The following is a 25,806-nucleotide window of genomic DNA, read 5'->3' as shown; positions in this document are numbered from 1 at the left end:
CTAGTGGTGCATATTTGCTAAGAAATTCATTTAGTTATTCACTGGCTATAAAATTTACACACATTATAAAACTCATTCTTCTCCATCTTCAGTTCTAAGTATTTTAATAAGTGCATATTTAAGTTTAACGCTAACCATAACCCAATAATATTCTTAATGGTTCCATTTCTCAATTATACTAGTTTCTGCATCTTTGCACTCAATTCCTTTCTCATACTTTAGCAATCACAAATTTGCTTTTATTTATTAACATGTATATTCCAAAATGTCATTTAAGTTACCATATATAGATTTCCTTAGTTTATAATATGTATTCACATAAGAAATAAAATTAATCCCATGCTTTTTCGGTCACAGTCCAGCTGGCCTTGGTGAGCTCCCCGTAGATCAGCTCCACTGTCTCAAGTGGGTGGATGCACGCCTCGTGGTCCTGAATTCTTTGCTCATGTTCTCCCTCCTTCTGCTCCTCATTGGGACCTTGGGAGCTCAGTCCAGTGCTCCTGTGTGGGTCTCTGTCTCTATCTCTATCCATCACCAGATGAAGATTCTATGATGATATGCAAGATATTCGTCAGTATTGCTCTAGGATAGGGTCATTTCAGGTTCCCAATCCTCAGATGCCCAAGGAACTAACTGGGAACCTCATCTTGGGCACTAGGGAGCCCCTCTAGGGTCAAGTCTCTTGCCCACCCTAAACTGGCTCCCTTAACTAAGAATTGTGGTTCCGTGCTCCCCTATCCACCTTTCCTTTATCCCAATTCTCCTGTTTCCCAAGTCCCCCCTCCTTCCCTTCTGCCTTTTCTCTCCCCATCTCCCTTTACCTCCATCCCACCCCATCCCCAAGATCCCATTTTCGCCCCGGAAATTTGTTCTACTTCCCTTAGCCAAGAGGACAACTATATGTTTTTCCTTGGGTTCACCTTCTTACTTAGCTTCTTTAGGTTCACCTCTTGTAGACTCCGTGGTCCTTATTTATGGCTAGAAACCAATTATGAGTGAGTACATCCCATATTCATCTTTTTTGGGTCTGGGACACCTCACTCAGGATAGTGTTTTCTATTTCCATCCATTTGCATGCAAAATTCGAGAAGTCATTGTTTTTTACCGCAGCGTAGTACTCTAGCGTGTATATATTCCATACTTTCTTCATCCATTCTTCCATTGAAGGGCATCTAGGTTGTTTCCAGGTTCTGGCTATTACAAATAATACTGCTATGAACATAGTTGAACAAATGCTTTTGTCATTTAATAAAGCATCTCTTGGGTATATTCCCAAGAGTGGTATTGCTGGGTCCAGGGGTAAGTTGATCCCAAATTTCCTGAGAAACCGAAACACTGACTTCCATAGTGGTTGCACAAGATTGCATTCCCACCAGCAATGGATGAGGGTACCCCTTCCTCCACAGCCTCTCCAGCAAAGGTTATCCTTGGTGTTTTTGACTTTAGCCATTCTGACAGGTGTAAGATGATATCTCAAAGTTGTTTTGATTTGCATTTCCCTGATTGCTAAGGAAGTTGAACACAACCTTAAGTGTCTTTTGGCCATTTGATCTTCTTCTGTTGAGAATTCTCTGTTCAGTTCAGTGCCCCATTTTTTAATTGGGTTAATTAGCATTTTAAAGTCTAGTTTCTTGAGTTCTCTATATATTTTGGAGATCAGACCTTTGTCTGTTGTGGGGTTGGTGAAAATCTTCTCCCAGTCAGTAGGTTGCCTTTGTGTCTTAGTGACCATGTCCTTTGCTTTACAGAAGCTTCTCAGTTTAAGTAGGTCCCATTTATTCAATGTTGCCCTTAATGTCTGTGCTTCTGGGGTTATACATAGGAAGCGATCTCCTGTGCCCATCTGTTGTAGGGTATTTCCCACTTTCTCTTCTATCAGGTTCAGTGTGTTCGGGCTGATATTGAGGTCTTTAATCCATTTGGACTTGAGTTTTGTGCACGGTGAGAGATATGGGATAAAACCGGACTCTCTGAACATGGCGAACAATGAGGGCTGATGAGACACCAAGGACAATGGGAGGGGGTTTTGATCCTACTTAATGTGCTGGCTTTGTGGGAGCCTAGCCAGTTTGGATGTTCACCTTCCTAGATATGGACGGAGGGGGGAGGACCTAGGACTTACCACAGGGCAGGGAACCCGGACTGTTCTGTGGACTGGAGAGGGGGGGGGGAGAGGAGTGGGGGGAGGGGGAGAAGGCTGGGAGGAGGGGGAGAAGGGTGGGAGGAGGGGAAGGGAAATGGGAGGCTGGGAGGAGGTGGAAACTTGTTTTTTTGTTTATGCTTTTTTCTTCTTTTCGCAATAAAAAAAAATTAAAAAAAAGAAATAAAATTAATGTACATACAAAAATCTTTATTTGAATTTTGAGAGGAAAGTTACTCATATTTATCCAAAACATGAAAAAACTCAATGTCAAATGTTGAATGGAAATGTACAATAACTTTGATATAACCAACGAGTCAATACTGTGTGAACAAACCACAGGGATTACAAAGATTATGATCTTCCCAGTATACATGAGCAAACTGAGGTAAAAACAGTGCAAGAATTGCAGTTATAATCTAGACATGACATGAGACCTCTGGCAAAAATATTCTGCTTATAGATTTATATAGGACTGTTAATTAATTAGATTCATTTTTAGAGTTTCCATCTCTAAGGCTTTTAAAATGGGGCAAAATGCTGCTTTACTGTTTACTATCCATCTATACTTCACCTCTAATCAGAACGTCTTTGTTACATCAACACCTGATCTTTGAGTTTACAGAGCTGGAGTCTTACATAATCTAAGGACTCTGAAGGTGTTTACTTCATCCCTATTTTCCTTAAAAGTAACTTTAGCAACGTTACTCTGCTTCTACTATCAGGGTTTTAGTAAAGTTTTACATCTTTATATAATTATCATTACTAAAACTAGATACTTGCTTTAGTTTTTTTTCCCTTCTTACTAAGATATGGAATGAGAAAATGTAGACCTCTAAATGAGTTGCAACTGTTTATATTCACAGAACGGTTTAAATCCAACTCATTTACTCTGTAGTGCCCTTCCTTGTCTTCCCAGATATATCTATTACTTCAACATGATAAACGGTGACTTCCAATAAGCTCCTTTTTACTGCATGCTTTCAAACACATTTTTCCACAATTTCAATTGTGAGACGATTCAAGTAGCTGGTACTTATAATACTCAGAGACTTGTTTGTTTGTTTTTATCTTAATCTGTAGGGATACAACACAGTATGAATTTTGTAGTCTACTTAGCAAGCTGTATTTCTAATGCAACTTAATGATTGCTGAGCAGCAAAGAATAAAGATAGAAGAGATTCTGGGAAGTGAGTAGATGTTATTTTTAAAGCAAAGAAGAGTACATCATTCAGGATACTAACTTTTTCTAGTCTCACTGCTCTTGTTCAATCACACAATACCTTCTGTTCAAACCACATTATTGGAAGAGAAGGCAAATTTCCTTATGTATACATATAATCAAAGCAATACAAGAAGAATACTCAATGATATGGGAAGTAGTGGAACTGAAACCTTTTGAAAATCTAAACCTGTGAACCTGGCCGAGAAGGAATGGATTGTATGCAATTGAGAGTCAGGCTGTTAGAAAAAGTCATTACTCTCAAAACAGGAAGGAAGGCCTGGAGAATAATTCTAGTCTTTACGGAACACAAGTCAATTTCAAAGGAAGTCATTTACAATGCTTGCTAAGACTAAGCATATGCTTGCTCTGTGACGGAGAAATTTTGGTCTTTGTACATCCAATGCAAATAAGCAGACGTTTTCATTTAAAAACTGCATTGTGACACTCACCATAAAACTTCACAGCAGCTAAATGTTGGAAATTACTGAACTCGCTATCAACTCTAGACTAGATAAATAGGCATACATATATACACTATATATGATATATATATGCATATATATATATATATATACAGGCATACAGTTCAATGTTCATATGACTGTATAAGTAACTACATTAGTGTACCTATCTCCAGCTGAATATTATATAAGCAATAATGTTACACTATTAGATAAAGAATAGGTATTAATAATACATAATAATACAAAAACATTTGTGATTCTTGGACATGTGCAAAGAAGAAATCATATACTCTCTGATTTTGATCTAACTGTGAGTCAGATAATGTTTGCTCTGAGGTTTGGGAAAATTTTGCACAAAAATCTGAAGAAATCTCACACAGTGCTACCAATGTTTTGTCTCTTTATTTGGATATTACATCAATGTTTCAAGTTTGTAAACATTCAACACTAATTATATGTGACAGGTGAAATTGTTTCTTATTGATTCTTTGGGAAATTTACATTATAAACTCAATACTACTCAATTCCCAGTCCCTCTCTATCGAGCCCTCCCTCTTGCAGTGTCCCCCCAAAAGAAAGCTTAAAAAGAATACAAATAAGATAAAAATAAACAATAATATAAATAAAAGAAAAACTACTAAGATGATCCTAAACAGCTGTGTATCATGCAGTGTACCCTTTATCAACACAGCTTTACTTGCAAATGTTCATTGTATAATAAGCTGTTGCTCAGGTTCAAGGACTCTGGATTTGGTACATCATCAATTCTGGAACCCCACCGACATTTTCTTCCGATATCCTTCTATTGCTGGAGTCATGGAGATTGTGTACTTATGGTTTCATAGCATCAGTACCTTCACACAGTCCAGCAGGTCACAGACAGGGTTGATGTTGGGGTGTGCCTACCCCAAGTCCTAGATCTGTGCCTGGGTGGCAGCTTAGTTGGTCAGTCCAGGCTATTGGTGAGGTAAGCGGGAGAGTCAGATCTCCCAGAACCAAGGTGAGGGGTGAGTAAGCTTTCCTGAGTGTCGGGGGCCAGCTCTTCTTTTGGAAAGCTGAAACAGCTTTCTCTCGTATATCATCAGGGTTCATTATTCCAGGGCTGGGGAAGCACAGAATCAGATCTCCTGTGATAGGGTAGCTGGTCACTCAGACAGTGAGGGGTGGGTCCAGTTCAGCAAGGCCTGCATACTACAACACATGGTTCAACATATATTTTGCAAGGGCCTCTGTGGTAACATGAGCAACAGACTTCAACACAGTCCCCAGCTACTTCAGAAACAAGGACCCAGATGTAGTCAGCAGCAGCATCTTGGGGCCTGTTGTCACCATGGCCCCAGATGGCAGCACAGGCCTCTCAGATCGAAATGGGCCCACCCAGCAGCAGTGTGGTCCCAGGATTCCAGCCTGAACCCATATGATTCTTGAGACTTCTGGGTAGTCATTTGGCCCTGATGGCTACAGAAGAGATGGAGGGCAACAAAGACTCTGACTGAGGCTTGACCACAGTCCGACAAGTGGCCCTTCTAATGTCAATATGGACCCGGGTGTCTGCGCAGACCACCCCAGCCAGCGTGCTTCCAGTGTCAGTGGAAACTGCACTGCCTTTTGTGATAACTGGAGCGTCACACATTGATGCAACCCCTGGCTCTGTTGGTGTCATGGACACAGAGGTAGCCCTCAATAGCACTTTCAAGCTGGAGGATACCATGGCCATAGGTGCAGGCCACTGAGTTTGGCACAGTCCCAGCAACGTCATGTCCCTCAGACTCCAACATGGTCACAACTGGTGTACCTGATGCCAGGGCTTCTTGTGGCATGACTCTCAGTCACCAACATGGTCTCAGGTGTCAGCTCATACCCATGCTCCGGAAACAGGTGCATTGTAAAATAGAAATATTAAACTTTAACGCAGCATAGAAATAAAAGTGTAAGAATAGTAGTGAAAAGTAAGATCACATGTCTGCGTCACATTTCCCTGAAAGAAAAAGTACCAAACACAGTAAAGTTCCCACACTAAGCCTTTTTAATTAACTAATTCATTCAACATTCTCAGAGTAAAGAGTAACAAGGATTTGCAGATTATTTGCTGGTCAGAGAGGGACTGTAATCCCTGCTAGACAGCACTTTAGTCAAGAAAATTGGGAGAGCCTCTGAATAGCACCCAGTGTCAAAGGCTAGCACAGTCTATTAAGTTTAGTTCAAGGCAGCCATGGACTGAATCATGGATGTACAAGAACACAATGCAGTTTGCCTTCACAAGGCGCTCATGCTTGATTAGATGCTTGGAGAGCCCTTTGAATGCTCCCCTAGGAGAGACATTTAAGTTAATGAACTTACATCCCATAACTAGTAGTGTCCAAGGTCTTTAATTTTGTTACCTGTTTCAGAAATGAAATGGGTATTGTTGTAAACAACAGTTGAGTCGTTAATCCTTTGCATCTGTTTGCTGGAAATCAAAACACAAAGTATTCTTGAATATTTACAAACGCAAGATTTTAACAAAATGTACTAGGGAAAATTTTTATGTCTTTTAATTTCTGATAATCAGTTCAGTGCATGCCTTTATGATTACTTGGCTTAAGTATTCTAAATGCGACTTTCATTGTATAAAATAAACTCAATTTAAAGTTGCCTCTTCGTTATATTACTGAGTAGCATCGTGTGTTTATTTCTAATCCATTGCCATACTTTTGAGAAATCATGGGTTTGTTTATTAATATACAAAGGTTCTCATTCTGAATTGTCTTTGTTGTCAGATAACATATGACAAACATTAGTCACTTTTATATATGTATTTTAAAACAATTAACATTTCACTTACCTTCTCTCTTTTATACATTTAAAATATTCAATCATTAAGGTATTAGAAAATTGCTTCCTTCATTTTCTATTTTTTAGATAATTACTGTGTTATGATTTTATGGTGCATGAAGAAAGAGGGAAAAAAACAGTTCCAGGCAAGCACACACACACAAACACACACAATATATATAGACTTGCTACTCACTTCTTCATTAATTAACAATAACTAAAGTTGAATAACAGTCACCTATTCATTCCCAAAGATCTTCCCCGCCCCCACCCAATATCTTCTCTGACACTTAAAGGCACATATATTGTGTTTTAGAAGCTAATTGCAAGAAGCTATTCTCCTCTATGCCTTTGTCTCCCTTTAGTTTTTGAATTTTTTTTTTGGGGGGGGGGTTTCTCAAGTCTAGGTTTCTCTGTAGCTTTGGAGCCTGAAACTGTCTCTTATAGATCAGGCTGACCCTAATCTCATAGAGATCTACTTCTTCTGCCTGCCAAGTGCTGGGGTTAAAGGTCTGTGCCATCACCATCTGGCTGCCTTTGTCTCTGATAAGAAAATATAAGCCTTCTTCACCCTGTAAGCATCTCTTTGTGTTCAGGTCTAGGATTTTAGCAAGGCATAGATCAGGAACTGTTGCACACCACTACAAAATGAAGCTTACTTCTCCAGGAATGATTCTTCAGATTATTTCCCCAAGAGAAATGGGAATTTATCTACATAGAAACATGTAAATCACAGTTGCTTTAAAGGTAAATGCCCCATTAAGAAATAATTTAAATGTTATTTGACGAATAGAATACAACTTAGTATTAAAATTCATTAAGTATTAAAGAAAACATTTTTGTCACAGAAAAATTATAATAAATAAAATTTAATTGATAAGTTTCATTCTTTGTGATCAAATATATATATTGAGAATGAGCAGAAAGGTATTTAATGTTGACAGAGTATACTTTTTTTGGAGAAGTGTTTCTCTGTGTAACTGTCCTAGCTGTCTTGGAACTAGCATTTGTAGACCAAGCTGGCCTCAAATTCACAGAGATCCAGCTGCCTCTGACTCCTGTGATCCCACATATTTTATCCTTTTGAAAGATCAAAATTATTATAGCAGGAAATATATCAGTGATTGCCAGGGTTTAACTATAACAGACTGCATTTGTGAGGGGACAGTAGAAAAAGAGTAATTTAGGGATTACCTCATAGTCTTGTACTTTTTCCTGTATCCAGATTTTGATTATTTCACAAACATGTACATTGCATCAGGATCCCAGAAATAAACACTAAATTGTATTAGTAAATCTTCTAAGATTTTAAAACTCATCATGTTTCAATATTCATTCATTGATTTTAGTGACTGGTCTGTTAGTAAAAACTGTATAATTAGTGTAATGAGCTAGGGCTGGAGAGATGGCTTAGAGGTTAAGAGCAGTGCCTGCTCTTCCAAAGATCCTGAGTTCAATTCCCAGCAACCACATGGTGGCTCACAACCATCTGCATTGAGGTCTGGTGCCCTCTTCTGTCCTGCAGGCATACACACAGACAGAATATTGTATACATAATAAATAAATAAATAAGCCTGAGCTAAAAAAAAAAAAAGTGAAGGCGTAAGTCATAAACAATGCCACACCAGTTTGGAATTATGATTAATAGGGTGGTATTTATTTAAAGGGGAAAAAACTTACAGATCACCGTCAGCCCTCTGCGCAACCAGGAAGAGAGTCTAGTCGCCAGTGGAGCAGGAAGTGAAGAGAGAGAGGAGAGGGAAATGGCTGCTTTTTTAAAGGGAGAGAGACCACGCCCCAATGGGCTGGTATCTCAGCAGTGATAGGCAGGAGGAGTGGGAGGACCTCTCGTAACATAAAGGGTTTCTGCAAAGTTAGAAATAGATTTATCATACGGTCAACTATACAATTTCTAGGCTTGTATTCAAAGGCCCTAAATCCTACTATAGAGATACTTTTTCATCCATATGAATCACTGATGTATTTACAATATCCAGGAAATGAAAACACCCTGGATATCCACATACTGATGAATAAATAATTAAATGTACTATGTAAAGTCAATGGATTTTTATTCGGCTTTAAATAAAAAGGATCTTTGCAGGAAAACTGATCAAGCTGGAAATCTTCATTCTGAGTGAGGTAATCAAGACACAGAAGGAGAAATGTTCCATATCTTCCCTTATATAGAGACAATAGATTTCAATTTTAGATACATGAGTTAAAATTGGAGTTCTCATTCACATGAGGAAATCATTAAAGACCTGTGCTGGGGGAGTTCAAGGAAGGAGCAATAGAATACAGGTGGTTCAAAGAGGGAAAGAGAAATTATGGGACAAGAAGATTTAAAGAGATGAAGAATGGGAAGTTACAACAGTAGAGGGGGTATGAAGAAAAATAACCAACACTAAATTCCTTTGAAAAAGCGATAAAGAAATCTATTATCATAGAAGCTTACTAAACACACACACACACAGACAGACAGACAGACAGACACACAAATATAAAATGTTTAAATGAACTTACTCTAACCTAGGTGGGGACTAATGTCTTTCCCGGACATTATAGGCAACCAAATAGTATAATTCTTAGAGAAAAGAAGGCAATGCTTTATTTATTTATTTATTTATTAAAGATTTCTGCCTCCTCCCTGCTACCGCCTCCCATTTCCCTCCCCCTCCCCAATCAAGTCCCCCTCCCTCGTTAGCCCGAAGAGCAATCAGGGTTCCCTACCCTGTGGGAAGTCCAAGGGCCACCCACCTCCATCCAGGTCTAGTATGTTGAGCATCCAAACTGCCTAAGCTCCCCCAAGGCCAGTACGTGCAGTAGGATCAAAAATCCATTGCCATTGTTCTTGAGTTCTCAGTAGTCCTCATTGTCCGCTATGTTCAGCTATATCATTGCCTCTTACTGGAAATCTTGCTAGACAGTAATCTATACTTTGAAAATTTAGAATGTCATGTCTCACTTAGGACAACAGTAAAGACTCAGATTTCATTATTTTTCCAGTGGTCAAAGATTTGAAGCTACAGTTATTGTGCTACATACTAGATGTTGCTGCTTGTGAAGAAGAGCTCCAACCTTAGGGACCTCCAAGCCTGCTAATATCTAGCCACCTAATGACATCACTGCTTTTATAGTTGTGAAACCTCTTTCTTTTCATTTCTTATTATCAAAAGGTTTCTTGTATTTCAGATTCATTAGCTAATACTCTCTTCCACTAACTCAGAAATATTGAAAAGAAGATATACTTTGCAAATTTCCATGTGTGCGAGGCAACATACTTTTGAAGTGTGTGCAGTATATAACTGCTTCATCGATGGAAATTTTTCTCTTTAATCCTTGAATCAACAAGTGTCATACTTTGATGGAGGAAGGTCATTGGTTAAAGTAAAAAAAGAAACTGCTTGGTCTCATAGGTTAAAACATAGATGGGAGGAGTAAACAGAATAGACTGCTGGGAGGAAGAGGAAGTGAGCTCAGAGACGCCATGCTCCCTTCTCCCGGGGGGGGGACGCGAGAGCTCTGCTCTCTGAGACAGACGCGATGAAGCTCCGACCCAGGATGGACGTAGGCTAGAATCTTCCCGGTAAGTGCACCTTGGGGTGCAACACAGATGATTAGAAATGGGCTAAATTAATATGTGAGAATTAGCCTAGAAGAGGCTAGATAGAAATGGGCCAAGCAATGTTTAAATGAATACAGTTTGTGTGTTGTTATTTCGGGCATAAGCTATCAGGCGGCTGGGGTGCTGGGGACGCAGCCCCGCTGCTCCTACTACTACAATACTTAGGTTTGAAATTACCCCAGAAGACAGGATTTCTTATGCAGTAGAATCATCATTTGAACATCTCTAAGTTCTTTGTAGATAAATTTTTATTCAGTGCAGGCTAAATCTTTCAGAATTTCAGGGTTAGGCTCAGCTAAGTTCCTGAAGCACAGGACACCATCATAAATAACAAGACACACAAAAATCCTAAAAGGTAACCCAAGTCCCTGGCATCTAGAAGGATTTCAGTTCAGGTTCATTTCTTTGGTTGATAGTTTTTCCCATCACCATTATAATACAATTACTCCCCCAGTTGGAGGCTAACATCCCATTCACTAGTTAATTTTTTTTTTTAAAACCATGTCTACATTTTGTCTCTTTGTCCATGGAATTTTGCCTTTAGCTACTCTATCCTTTACGAACACATTCCATACACTCTAAATGAGCCAGAGGATCTTTGTTAATATTCTGTTCAATATTTTACTACTTTAAGAATTTAATCAATGCTGTCTCTCTTTGCCAAACGTATAGATACATAAGCTTATTTTCTCCTTCCCTGTAGTCACCCCACATATCACTGACCATCTGTGAAAAGAAGGCCTGGTAGGTCTCAAATGTCTTTGCAGTCCAGATCTGTTAGCATCTTTGAAGCAAAACCAGAAAATTGCTTTGTGACTATTAGACATTTGATAGTAATATCAACGATGATTACTAAACATGAAATTCCAAAAGTCTGTTTCAAGCCCAACTTCCAGATGTACTGAAACAATAGAAGTATTTACGTTAAATGTAATCATTTTATATTAAAGAGTATCTGCTTCCCTACTAAGAGTTATAGATTAATACATTTCAGGATGATTGATTTTCTCCTCTCCACTGCTCTGGCTTCGCTTTACTTCCTTTGTATTTCTGAAAGCAGTAGAATTTCCCATGCAATGTTCTTATGCAATAAACCTGCTTTGAATATGTATTCCTTCAAAAGAGCTCTGAACCCAAACACTGTTTGTTCTTCCTCCTTTATATAACCCCCCCCTTTATTTTTTCCTCAATAAGTTAAGGCAATGGCTGCCTTCTTGTAGTACTATAGCGTGTCAATATGCTGGTGCTTCTGGTTGCTTTTTAAGTCTGTCCACCTGTTCAGATACAACTTTCTATTTGTTTCTTTGCAGAGGCTCTCTCTCCCTACATTTTATTTAGATTAATTTGTATATCAGTTTGCTGGGTATAGTGTAGAAAATCTCTCTCTCTCTCTCTCTCTCTCTCTCTCTCACACACACACACACACACACACACACAAACACACACACACACGTGTGTGTGTACGCGCGGACTAATATCCTGGAGGCTGAGAAAATCTACACTCTGCTTCCCTTCAGCTGAAGCTAAAGAAAACTGGAGATATCATTCTCGACTATGTCTGAAGGTATGGATCTGTGGATGCCGATGGAATTAATATGACTCTAAAGATAAGACTAGACCAAAAACCCAGTTAAGAAAATCAAAGGAGTTCCAGGACAGGCTCCAAAACCACAGAGAAACCCTGTCTCGGAAAAAAAAAAAAAAAGAAAAAAAAAAAGAAAATCAAAGGAGGTGAAATCATCTTTTCTCTGGCTTTTCATGGCTTAAAATGGCTTAGAGGATTGAATTATTATGCAGGAGAATACTATACTGAATACCCAGAGTTAAAAGCTAATGTGATTCAGAAAAACTTTGGAAGATATATACAGAAACACTGGTTAATCTGGGAAGTTGCAACCCAGTCAATCCAAAACAGGAACACTACTACCAGAGCTTGTAGTCCATAAATAAAATAACTCAATAACTATTATGATATCAATTTTGATAAGTGGCACAATGAGGAAGGGAATTTTTCTCTTCAGTGACAGGCATGTACCACAAAAATATTTCGAAGAGTGCTGTTCATATGACGAGGTTTGTCAACTTAATCAGTATCAGCATTGTCTAAGTAATTTCCCATTGTTTTGACCTGCCCTGTTCATCGAGGGATATTTTACAGCATGGTTAACTTGCTCTCACTGGTCTCCATGCATTGACAATGTGATATCCCAAGGCCTGTCTCTTAGACATTACCAAATGTCCTTAGAGCTAGGATTTTCCTGAAGAACAATTATTCTGGTTTTAAAAAGTTTATGAGGGTTAAAATATGGCAGGTAAAATGCTTGAAAAATGTTGTTCACAATTTTTGATTTTTGAAACTTTGAATTAGCTATGATTTAATATTTGAACTAGCAATGAGTTATAAGTAAGGCTTACCAAATAAAACTGTTCCTATAAGTTGAAGTCAATTTTTTTTTTCTTTGCGGCTATTAAGTATTTCACCAGAATAGATGTCATCTACTCTAATGGCCAAAGAATGATATCTTAGAATCTCAGATAATGGATCTTAACACAGAGTTGTGGAGTTTTTGCATGAGATATAAACTATTAACCCAGGTTATAGGCATTTCAACGCTCATGCTTGATATCCTGTACAACACCTTCTTGCGTGAGTCATGCATCACATCTGAACCTATGCTTCCTTAGAGACAATTTCCTAAAATCTCACAGGTCAAGAAGTTTCTACAGATTTGTCTATAGTGTGTCTAATAAGACACACTATGTTATGTTAGAAAATTTCTTGATAAATATGAATCTAAAATCAGAGCATCAAACGTTGTGTTCCACATGCCTTTCCATCTCTTTTTCACATATGGATCAATGACTGAATTAGTAGTCTCCAGAACTCATTGTCATGTTCATTCTTTTAAAATCAGCTCTGATTCACTCTTAAACCATCCCTCTTTTAATAAAAATTGCTAAAATATTTTGATCAATTTCATATAAGTATTATTATGGTAACTTTTGAATTAATCCTGGTTACTCTTCATATTCTCATTTTTTGATGAAAAATCTGAAGTACTGAGTGTTGCATGCCTGTCCCATATCCTACATATACTATTCAGAATTCAAACTTGGATATCTTCAATAACAAAATCTCTATTTTAAAATACCACCCCATATTAAGTTTTATCGGAATTCTGCTGGCAAATATCAGATAAAGACCTCAGGGGAAATGTCAAATCTAAAGTAGTCATGCAAATCTAGATTTCAAAATGTAAATTAGTAAACAAATGCAATAGCTTTATCTTTACAAGAGCTTATAATATTTATAACACCACTGTAAACATTTCCATGCTGCTCTATTACTTGATATTTTTCACTTATTTGTTTCATAGGTCTCTACAAACAGTCAAAATTTATTAAAGATTTTTTGTTGTAAGCATGTCTGAAATGTATCCCTACTGGATTTTGAAAAACAACAGTCAATGCACTAAAACATGACAGAAAGAAAGAGGTTCGGAAAAAAAATTCATTAAGCCCAGGTACTATTACGAGTAGTGGATTAGAGGATGATTAAACATGTAAGATTTTGTGTGTGTGTGTGTAATAGAGAGAGGGGATAGATAGATAGATAGATAGAGAAATTTTAAGAAAAATAGCTGTTGAAAAAGCATATATATATTTCAGATGTAGTTTAATTTATAGAGTGTTTGCCTAACACACACAATATGCATGTGTGGTTTGGTTCCTAGAACCACATATACTGGGTGTTGTGTGTTTATTCCTTTAATTCTAATTCCAAGACTAAAATTCCATTTCAGGAAGTGGAAGCAGAAAGATCAGAAGTTCATGGTGTTCCATCACTACCTAGTAGTTGGAAGGTAGTCTGATATAACTGAGACTCTGCCTCAAAATAAATAATAATAAATTAGTGGTATACATTCATTTTCATAAACATTGCAAATACACTTCCTGATTCATCCAATCTGCTTGGCTGAATATGTGTTGTGTATCTGCAGAACCTGCTCTGGATACAAGGAAATTCACCAAATTTTAGCATCATGAAAGGTATATAATTTACCCTCAAGTATTGAGCGCATAGACCATTTAAGGCCGACTACCATGTCTGTTGATAGTATCAGAAATGCCTGGGATAAAAACATAGAACATTTTAAAAAATATTTGCACAGCAATGTAGAGTTAATGTTCATTGAGCACAGACAGGGTTAAATCACACTTCATAAAAATTGACTACATGTGATAAAAACAAGCTTATTTCTCGCTCTTAAGAACTTCACACGAGGGAAAACTGACCAGGAACCCCATCTCATTTTGTCAACCTTTTGGTTTTATTTTATGTATTTCTTCACTGCTAATTAGTTACTTTTTCTTAAGCTATATCAACACATTGTATATTTCATGAAGAGCTTCCAATAAAGATGACTTTTCATTATTCAGGAAGGCTTTTTGGCTTCAACTCTTCTTCCACAGTTGAAAATGTTTGCCAACTTGGGTGTCAGAAATTAGACATCTGAGAAGCCGGCAGCAAATTTGTTAATTATTGGGATTAATTTAATGAACTTAATCTCATTAGGTTCTATGAGCCATGCTGTACAAGGCACCATGTGAAAGTCCACAACCACAACATAGCGATGTCAGTAGGCAATTAAAGGCACTGAGGATGACTTTTACTGAAATGCAAGGTGCAGGGAATGCTTTGTATAAAACAGCATCATTAGACAGAATGAAGAGTTGATGACTATGGAGAATTAAGTAGAGACCATTTTAGTCACAACGAATTAAGAGAGGAGTCAGTTTGACTCCCCAAACAAATGTTGAATATACACATAAATCATAATGTTCCACCACCGACATTTCATCCCGGGTGTGATGAGCTATGTAATAGTGTTTTCCTGCCACACGATCTGGAAGTAGGCACAGTTTGTCATCAGATGGAATTTTAAAGTGTTGATCGTTCAGAAAAAGAACCTCGCACTTCAAATGGCCCTATGATGGAAAACACATGAAACAGATGTTCTTTTTATTCCTCTGAGTCTATTGACACTTTGTTTTCACTGTTCCTGATCTAAAGGAATGGGAAGTAAACTGACTATAAATAGCACATAAAACTACTTGTTTTAAAATAGAGCCCATTGAGCCGGCAATTTTCCAAAATGAGGTAAGTGTGGAGATCCTAGTATCAGAATGAGTCAATAAATACAAATATACTTTTTAAAAATGCAAACATGGGGCCTCAGAGAGATGACTCAGTGGTAAGAGTGTTTGGCAAGCAACAGGGCCTGAGTTTAGATATCAGCACTCATATATAAGACTGGGTGTGGCCATTACACTTCTGTAACCTCAGCACTGTGGGGATGGAGACTGGAGGGGATCTAGGACTTGGTGGCTACCCATCTAGCTCCAAACTGAGTGAGCCACACTTTCTCAAGGGAAGAAAGTAGGAAAATCAATGTCCTCTTCTGGGCTCAAAAATGAATATACCCTTCCCACACACATGTTTCCTCTCCAACCTTATTAATTATCAACATGGATTGAAATTATATTAAAATGATTATTAGCTATTGCTGTGGGAGCCCCTTCCGCTCCTTCAGCCAATAGCTGCTGAAATACCAGCCCACTAGACGTGGTCTATTTCTCTTTAAAAAAGAGCGGCAGCCCTCTGCTCAATCTCTTGCTTCTGGCTCTTGTTCCAGCGACTAGACTCCTTTCCTGGCTGTCGGTGTTCTGTAAGTTTTTCTCCTCAAATAAATACCCCTTTGAATCCAAACTGATGTGGGATTGCTTCGCGCATTAAGCTATCTTATTAGACCTGATGGTCACATCACATATTATAAAACTATTAAAGCTACTTGGGTAAATATTTTTCCTTTCTTTTTAAATTAAAAATAGATTCTTGTCTCATATAATACATCCCAACAACATTTTCCCAGTCTCTCCACTACTCTCTGCTCCCCCGCTATCTTCCGTCTCTCCCAGCTCTACCTCCCACCACATTTACTCTTCAGGAAAAAAAAAAAAGGAGGCCTCAAAGAAGGGGCAACCAAATAGGACACAGCAAGATACAATAAGACAAGGCAAACGACTTCATATCTAGGCTGCACAAGAAAACCCAACAGGAGGATAAATTCTGAAAAGTAGCAAATGAGTCCTATTGCCAACGTTCCAAAGTAAAGTTATAAGGATTATTAAATGGCTAGCAAAGAAAACTCTAAATAACGGTTTCCCCTCTTCACTGACACAGGATATTTAGCTGGTTAACTCAAACTACACTCCTGTTTTCCTCCATTTCAGGCTCAAAGAAACACCTTGATAATATGTAACCTTTTTATGACTACCTGGTGAGACAGTAGCTATTCAAGTTCTTTTGAACTTCACATGTAGCATGAATCAATGGAGTCCATAATGAAAATGGGGTCAGCATTTTAGATGTGACTATTATTGCAATTTTCAATAAACCACATATTAAAGCTGCTGAAAAGATAACCTTTATAAAACAATCTCCATGACCTGTACAATGATCCCTAAATATTATTAATTTAATTTTGGTTAATACATACATACATACATACATACATACATACATGAAATATAAGTTTGTTCTCAACTCATTTCCTTCTAGTGTTTGAACAGGGTTTTTCTTATATCAGAAGTGATAGCTTTGTAATGAAATAAATGTCACAGCCACTAGGATTATGGTTTTGTTGCTGTGGAAATTCCAGAGCAACCAGGAGAACACCATGTAGACATGGTCGCAATCTTTTAATTAAAGAACTCCTGTCATGTGTCTTTCCGAGTTCCTCTGAGTTTATGAACTGGCTGGTGATTGTATCCCTCTGAGTTTATGAACTGCCTGGTGACTGTATCCCTCTGAGTATATGAACTGGCTGGTGACTGTATCACCTAAGAGTGCCCATGTCTGTGTACATGTTTATTCCTTTTATTCTCAAATTCCATATGTATTTGGCAGTGATAATACTCAATGGGTTTCTTAATTATACTTAAAGATACCCATATCCTTATGCTACAGCAGCACATCCAGCTAATATATTAGATAAAGTTAAATAATAATAAAGAAGAATGATATTTAAATAGCAGGCTCATAGATTTCATAGAAAATATCTCCATGCACAACTGACAGCTTCAACAGGATTAAGACAATTTAATTAGTGGTAGTTGGAGATGGAATTTCCAGACCCCTGTGACTTCCCTTAATGAAATCTTTTCATCAAATACCTAGTTAATACACAGGTGGAGTGATGAGAAGAAGACAAGGGAATTCCTGAATACACTCTTTTAAAAATTGCAAATCTCTAGAAATCAATTCCAATCAGCACAACTTTACTGCAGAATGTTTTTGAGTGTTGAATTACTAATATACTATCTTTGACATAACAGCGACTAGGTTAAGAGAGAGGGAGAAAGCCATTTGGTAAATTTGTAATAATCCATTAGTTCATTAAAACTGAACACTAAGCATTCCAGGTTATGAATTAAACAGTGAAAGGGACCGTCCCCATTCAGCATTGAGGTGATTGGTTTATTTTAATATTAAGGATTTCTTTGGATATGGATTGCTATGAAGTATAGTTTGGATAATGGTATTCTGCAGGTAGATAAGTACAGAAAATAAAACATGCTACCACAATGGTGTCTGTATAAGTGGCACATGATAAGGAAATGGAGTGAAACTTGACTTGGATGGTGAGTTGAAGCCATTTTATTCAAACTGTGTTCTCACGTATTAAATGTTCAAAGTAATAGGCTTCATTCTGACAGTTCTTAGACCCGCATTCTCAGTGACGCACATACAACACTCACATTCAGATTGCAGTATCTCCTACACCCTGTACCCTCCTTCTCCATGTTGCTTCATCTTCTTCGCTCACGGTATCCTCCTACTTTGGAAATGGTACCTCTGTACCTCATACAGATGAGAAAAAGCATGTGACACATGTCATTCTGAGACTCATTTCTTTCACTTGTTTGACAGGAATAGCTCCTGTTCCATTTCTGTTCTAAATGACTGCTTTGTTCTTCATTATGGCTGATATTTTATTATATATATATATTATATATATATATATATATATATATATATATATATATATTATTTTCTCATTCAGTTAGCCATCAGCACATTGACTAATTCTGACATTACACACTGGTTAATCGTGTCACAATAAACCCGGATGTTTGGGTGGGTTGAGATAAGCTTGGATGATTTTATTATTGTTAGAAAATCAAGACAATATGGGTTGGTCCATTCTAGATGAGTTCTGGAGTTAATCTGCAAGTTACTTAAATTCTCTTGTTCTAGTTTTCTGATTAACAAAACAGGAGCAATCAATAGAGTTTAAAAAATGAAATGACAGTACATGTAAAATTACATGTAAACATATATACATATATATGTACACATACACACAAATACCCACATCCCGCTGTTGGTCAGCTACGAAATGTATAACATATGCCTGCAGTACTAATGCTTTTTTTTCTGTCAGGATAGGCTTTTAATAGCGTAGGTTGATTTTTGTCATATTTATATCTGACATTTCAAAGGCATTCTCGTTATTGGTTGGATTGAGAATGAGCAGAAAGTTATTTAATGTTGACAGAGTACTTCTCAAAGATAAAGAATTTAATTACTTAAAAACTAAAATTAGACGTAAACATGATTTTTCTTCAAAACAGAAAAAAAGAGGTATGCATACCAGTGCTCACTAGATGATAGTAGCATGATAGATGGAGGTTCTCTATGAAGAATGTGAAGCAAAGACTACCACTTATAAGGAGAAGCTAGGAGTTAGCACGTTGTGGTATGTCTCAATCAAAGTACTAACAATCACTTGGACTTTTGCACCTATTTTTTTTTCTATCCTCCAGTCACCATCACCAAAGACAGAAGTAAGGTGAGAAGATCACAGAGCTTATAGGATTCTGTACCTAGATAAAGGGGAATCAGAGAAGGGAGAAAGGAAGCACCCTAGATGGCAGTTCATGCCACACACCGGTTTGCTGAAGATTTTCTGTGTCCTTGAACTAAAATCCGTAAACAAGAGATTTTACTTTTCCACAGAAATAAGGATGATTTCCTTTAGATCTATTTTTAATAGAAGAAAAAATGTTGTTTCATAAAAACAATAAAAAAAGCCCTTCTAGTAACATGGAAGAATTAGCCTATTCATTGACTGTCAAATTTCAAACAATGGCTTACTAATAAAAACTCCAAACTCTTCTCTAATCCAGGCAGCTGTAAGCAAAAAGACTTTCATTTGACTTCATTTCCATATTGCTGCTAAGACAGGCTAGCTCCCCAGTACTGCTTTTTTTTTTTCTGTCTTAGCTTAGAAAGGAAAAAAAAAATCAAACAATCTGTTAATGAGCATTTGGTGAAGTGTAATGAATACAGTCTAATTCACTAATTGAGGCTCATTTCACAACTCTCCACTAATAAGCATTTTAATGTGCTTAACTGCAAGTGTCCAAAATAGTTATTGAGATGTGTGGAAATTTCTCATTCCGTATGTGAAAATTTTGATAATGTTGCAGTTTGATTAATTGAGAGAAAATATTTCACTAACAATGGATAAAATGTAAAACGCGGGATAACCGTTCCATTTTCTTCAAAAATGGATTAATGGGCAAATAAAATACTTTTTAATAATAACTTTTTGCCATAATGGGGCACTAGTTTACATTTCTAAGGGATGCCAAAAAAAGCTGATATTGAGAAGCTTTCTGATTTATTTGCTTAGGATGTGACAAATACTCTAATCAGTATTTTATTAGTCTTAGAAGACAAAATTATACACTTGGCTTTAATAATTTTTTTCCTTTACAATCATTTTAGCACATTCAAGTTAGAAATGAGGTCAGGTCATTCATCATATCAAAACTCTTAGCTCCTTGTTATTTCAATGGTCTTGTTTTACTGTCCTTTGTATGTAGCCTTCACTCCCTCAAGAGGAAAAATTTCTCAAAAATATGCCACCTACCATATCTCTGAAAACAACACTAAGTCTTTCAATTTTAATCTTGAAAAGTAGTTTGACATTTCCTGTAAGGTCTTTTTAAAAAAATATTGTTCTGTACATTTATTTACTTATTTATTTCTTCTTCTATCTCTCTATTCCTTTACTTATTTGCACTTGTGGAGGTCAGAGCACAGCTTGCAGGAGTCATTTCTCTCCTTCTGTGATGAAGGATCCAGGAATTGAATTCTGGCCTTTAGTCATAGAGAAAGTTCCCTTACTCACTGAGTTGTCTCACAGACCCAGGATGTCTCACTTTATGGTTCCTTTCATAGAAAAGAAGACCTCATAGCCAAGGCAAGAAAGTGGTTAAAAGCAAACACTAGCTTGAGAATATATCCATTTAAAAAGTCCAACACTGAAAATATGTGATGGTTTTATAACTTTTATTAATTCAATGCAATTGTGGTATTTTAACTCCTACTTTTTCTTTAGGAAAAGACCTATATTTCTTAAGCAGAAAGGTTCATGGGCTAATCTGTGTGGTGATCCAGATAGTGAGAGTTGTGGGAAGAAAGGCTTCAGACACAAAGGAACTATTCTGGCCTCTAACTAACTTACGATATCCTTGCATGTCTTACTAAGTGGCCCAAGCAAGCAATTGATCTTGGCCTAGTGGGAATATCTGAGAGATCATAGGCCTCTTGTGTTAGAGGACTTAATGCTTGCTGTGAACCTGGTGCCGGCATGGCATGTGCTAGCTGTCGTGTTCTGGGTTTACGGAAATTGAGTTTGAAAGCAAAGGGTTTGCGCTTCTATGAAGGATGAGAACAGAGTGTGTATGCCCCGATGCTGGGTGAGACTGTGAAAAGAAAGTTTTGTAGGTGCATTGCTGGCCAGAGACACTGGCATTGTGTGTGATTGCATTGCTTCTTTAAGTGTGGGAAAGGAAGAGAAATCAAGGGTTCCCAGGGAAGATTAGAGCACTGGCCATTGAATAGAAAATTCAATACGTGGAGCTGGCATTGTGATTGTCATCATTTATACCATTCTTATTCCTAATCTTCAGAAGAAGGCGTTTCACCTCCAAGTACTGAACAAACCACATTTGAATTGCTCGGTGGACAAGCTGGCTTGATGAGTTTGAGTTGCTTTAGAACCAGCACTGTAAACAAAACATCATTTGAAGAAGCTTCCTCAGGGTTCAGATTCGGATCCCCTGTATTAACAGTGTTTGTTAATTTCTAGGAAGGCACATTTTCAGGTTCACCTCCAGAGTCAGGAGAGCCCAACTTCCTGGTTTGAGAACCTTCCAGGCGATGTTGGAATGCCCACTGCTATCTAAGAAGGACTCTCCTATGAAAACAATTCTTGACACAGTCCGAAGCAGAAGCTCCCAGGAGCTCAGATTCAAGACTAACTAGTACCCTTAAGGAGACTTCTTGTCATCTCAGTTAGAGACTGCTTGGGGAAATCTCATTTTACCAGTACAATTGTAATAATCTCTAACTTACATAATGACTCCTATCAATCACGTTAACAACTTCAGCAAAAGGTTATCTTAGTAATTAATCTATATCAACTGCTCTTCACTGTGACCCAGACATTTAGAGATGCAGTTGCAGATGTGACTTTACAACCGTTCTGAGGAGAGTGATTAACAATGGAAGGTAGCCATCCTCTGAGATGAGGAAGAGGAAACAAGTAGGCGTAGGGGCATCTGTTTTAGTGTGTGCCCTGGAATTTCACATAGCAGAAGAAGGTACTTAAGCAACTCAAGGCATTTCATTCATTTAACACGGCAGGGGTGCATGCATATGGACATCTCAATGTCAAGAATGTAAGAGTGTATTTGGAATAATGAAGGTATGATCAAAGCTAATGTACCGTCAGAAATTCCCATGGTCAGCCCTGTGAAAAAGGTTTGATATGGTAAAACAGAGCAAAACCAAAATTAAATAAAATAAAAAGAAGAAAGAAAAGATGAATGATGATGTCACAAAATGAAAATTTTGCAGTTCCTTTTACAGTTTATTTAAAAGGAGTTACTATATTGGGAGTTGACGGGTGCTGGTGGTGGTGGTGCTCATAGGGAGTGCCACTATTAGGAGGGGTGGCTTTGTTGGAGTAGGAGTGTCCTTCTGTGGTTAGGCTCAGAGGTTTCAGAAGCTCAAGCCAGTCCCAGTGTGGTTCACTTCTTCCTGCTGCCTGCTGATCCAGATGTAGACCTCTCAGCTACCCCTCTTTAGCACCTTGTCTGCCTGCTTGCTGTCATGCTTCCATTATGACCATGATAGAAAAAAACCTCTGAACTGTAAGTCACCCACAGTTAAGAGTTTTTCATCACAAGGGTTGTTATCGTCATGGTGTCCCATTACAACAATGAAACCCTAACTAAAGCAAGGAATGAGAAACATTTATCTTTAGAAGTATGGCCACAAGTGGGAACTACATGCCTAAGTGAATGACCCCATGCCTATGCACATATGGGCAGCACTAATTGGATCAATGGGCTAAAATAAACAAATAAAATATTTGAAGGAGGAGATGAAACTTGGAGAGAGATGCTACAGTCAGTTCTCCTGTAGGGATTTGGAAGGGAGTATGAGAGATAGATATGATTAAAGTAGTTTGTACACATGTGTGGAATTGATGTGGGAGTGTCATATATCAATCTGTTGATTTCATTGGTTAAGCAATAAAGAAACTGCTTGGCCCTCATAGGTTAAAACATAGGTGGGTGGAGTAAACAGAACCGAAGGCTGGGAGGAAGAAGCTGAGTCAGGGAGTCGCCATGATTCTCCCACTCCAGGCAGATGCAGGTTAAGATCATCCCTGGTAAGCCAGCTCGTGGGCTACACAGATTATAAGAAATGGGCTAGTCCAGGTGCGAGAGTTAGCCGAGCTGAGAAGAGGCTAGATAGAAATGGGCCAAGCAGTGTTTAAAAGAATACAGTTTCAGTGTAATTATTTCGGGGCATAAGCTAAAGCTAGCCGTGCAGACAGCAGGGGTGCCGGGGACGCAGTCCTGCCGCCCCAATTATTACAACATGGAATTTTGAAGGAATAAATAAAAATAAAGAAGTGATTTATAAAATCTTTAGCAATCTTTAATGGTTATACATCTGTCTTAGGGATTATATTTAATGATGTTCATCAAGGTGAGGTGCTATCGTTATGTCAAACATGGGTTTCACATTTGCATTCTTCTCCAGATTACCTATTGGCTTCTACAGTTAGAAACTGAAACAGTATTACTTATCATTAAGATTTATAGCATTAAATACAGATAAAACAAAAAGACTTTGACATATAATATATTTAAAATATTGCTAGTTATTTTGTAGGAGATGTTTAGCTGCCAACTATATTTAGATAAATACAAAGAAGAAACACTTTATACTATAAATAGCCCATAGTGAATATAGAAAGAAGTTGATTACTAGCTAGAGTAAAAGTTGCTATGAATATATAGACATCATAAAACAGTGATGTTTTGGATTAGGACCCTGAAAATCATCTTGAAATCATTTTAAATGTGAAAATATAGAAACAAAGTTTGGGTGAGAGAGCAGGAGATGATTTGCTTTATATTCTTCTATATGTGAAACGAATCTATTAATAGAGTGCAATTCATGCCCTCGGTGATCCAATAGATACTTTAATGTGAAACCTATTCAGTGCTGTCAAAGGGTATATGAAATCTGGACCCTTGGCCTCTTGAAGATTAGAACCTAAGTCCACTAGGATAGAGATAGCAGGTTAGGAAATCTACTAGGTGCAATTATTTATTGAACAATAATTTCCAGTTAATTTTGCCTGAATGGAAGTTTATACTACTCAGGCTAATTAGGAAAAACCATTTCCCAAGATTTTTAATTATGTGAATTTTACTTCCTGAGAGACCATTTGAGCATCAGTAATAACACATCTACCAGTAGCCTTGACAAAGTCATGAAATAGATCTGACCTAGGCAAACTCTGCATGGAATTAAGAGGAGTTCCTGTTTATTTCCAAGATCTCTCTCTATTGAGACTTTTTTTATTATTATTTCTAAACATCATTGAGCTTTGATACTGGTAAAATGTTTTATCTACAGCAGAACTCAAAACTTTAACAACTAATTTTATCATCCTCAATGTACATTGTGACATCAAGATTTCCCATAAGTGGTTTTAAAAAAGCAATGTCTGTCAGGCATTTCTGTGCTGTGATTATTTTTCTTTTCACATGATGAAGTTCTACAGTGAGGCTTTCAGTATTCACAAGTTTACAATGTGGGGATTTAGTGTAAGGATAAAAATGGAAAATGGGATTCTTGCAGAATTCCTAAATGTCTTTCCTATAAATCCATATGATTCCTCATTTTCAGGACCTTACTGTTTTTGACCACTGATTTGAAAATGATTATGTGTTAGGATTGAGACCTAGTGCCATTGACCTTGTCTTCTCATCAGCCTTCATTGTCTCCCATGTTCAGAAAGTCCGGTTTCATCCCATGCTTATTCAGTGGGAGCCTAGCCTGTTTGGATGTTCACCTTCCTGGTCCTGGATAGAAGTGGGAGGACCTTGGACTTCCTGCAGGGCAGGGAATCTGGACTTCTCTTCATTCTCGAGAGGGAGGGGGAATGGAGTTGGGGGGAGGGGGCGATGTGTGCAAGGAGGGAGAGGTAAATGGGAAATTTTTTTTTTGCCACAACTAAAAAAAAATAAAATAAACAAAACAAATAAATAAAATAAAATAAAAAGAAAATGATTATGTGTATCTAGCACTATGATAAAGGTCATGATGTTCAAACACTAGACAATTATAGAATAACCGCTTCAAGCTAATCTGTGTCCTCTAGACACATCTATTTTCCTTGAGTCTTTCTTGCTTTATGGAGTAATGTGTTCCCCATTTCTGTTTATTCTGCATATCACATAAAACACTTTGATGTTGCTAAAGATTGAGTTGGCCATAGCTGTGTTTGTACTTATTTCCTTTCTGACAGGGCAAGGACGGTAGCATGACTACACATTGTGGCAACAGTAGCCCAGGAAGTTCTCTTCATCCATTAGGGATCGCAAAGAGGATTCACACTGAAGTGTGTTATCATTAGCCAATATATAATGGGTTGGTGGCACTTAACTTATGTCTCAAAGGGTTGTGAAGAACAACCCCTTGCAGATTTTGATAAATTCGATTATAGGCTGGCATGGCTAAAGGTGCCTTGGTAGGTTTATGGTCTGATAAGATAAACTAAAAGCTACTAGATTCACCCAAGAATTTCCATACCCCTTTGTTGTCAAGGGCTTTCTGCTGAGTTTTATGAAGCTGGAGCTTTTCAGCTTGAAAGGAGGCAAAAGGACATGTTGTTATGTTGGAATTCTTGGTTGTCAGCCGGCAAGAACCTTACACTAGACTCTCAAGTGATGGACTTCCTTCCGTTACCCTTACAATTTCTATTCTGCCTCACTTCCAACCCTATTTCCTCCTTCTTTCCTTTTGATGGTACATTACAATTTAGAAACAAGTTTGATAGTCACATTGCCTCTTTTATTCAGAATGCCTGAA

Source organism: Microtus oregoni, unplaced genomic scaffold (assembly GCF_018167655.1).
Source record: "Microtus oregoni isolate MIOR12 unplaced genomic scaffold, Mior012 000004F_ref0000308, whole genome shotgun sequence".
Classification (NCBI taxonomy): domain Eukaryota; kingdom Metazoa; phylum Chordata; class Mammalia; order Rodentia; family Cricetidae; genus Microtus; species Microtus oregoni.
This window is presented reverse-complemented; position numbering follows the sequence as displayed.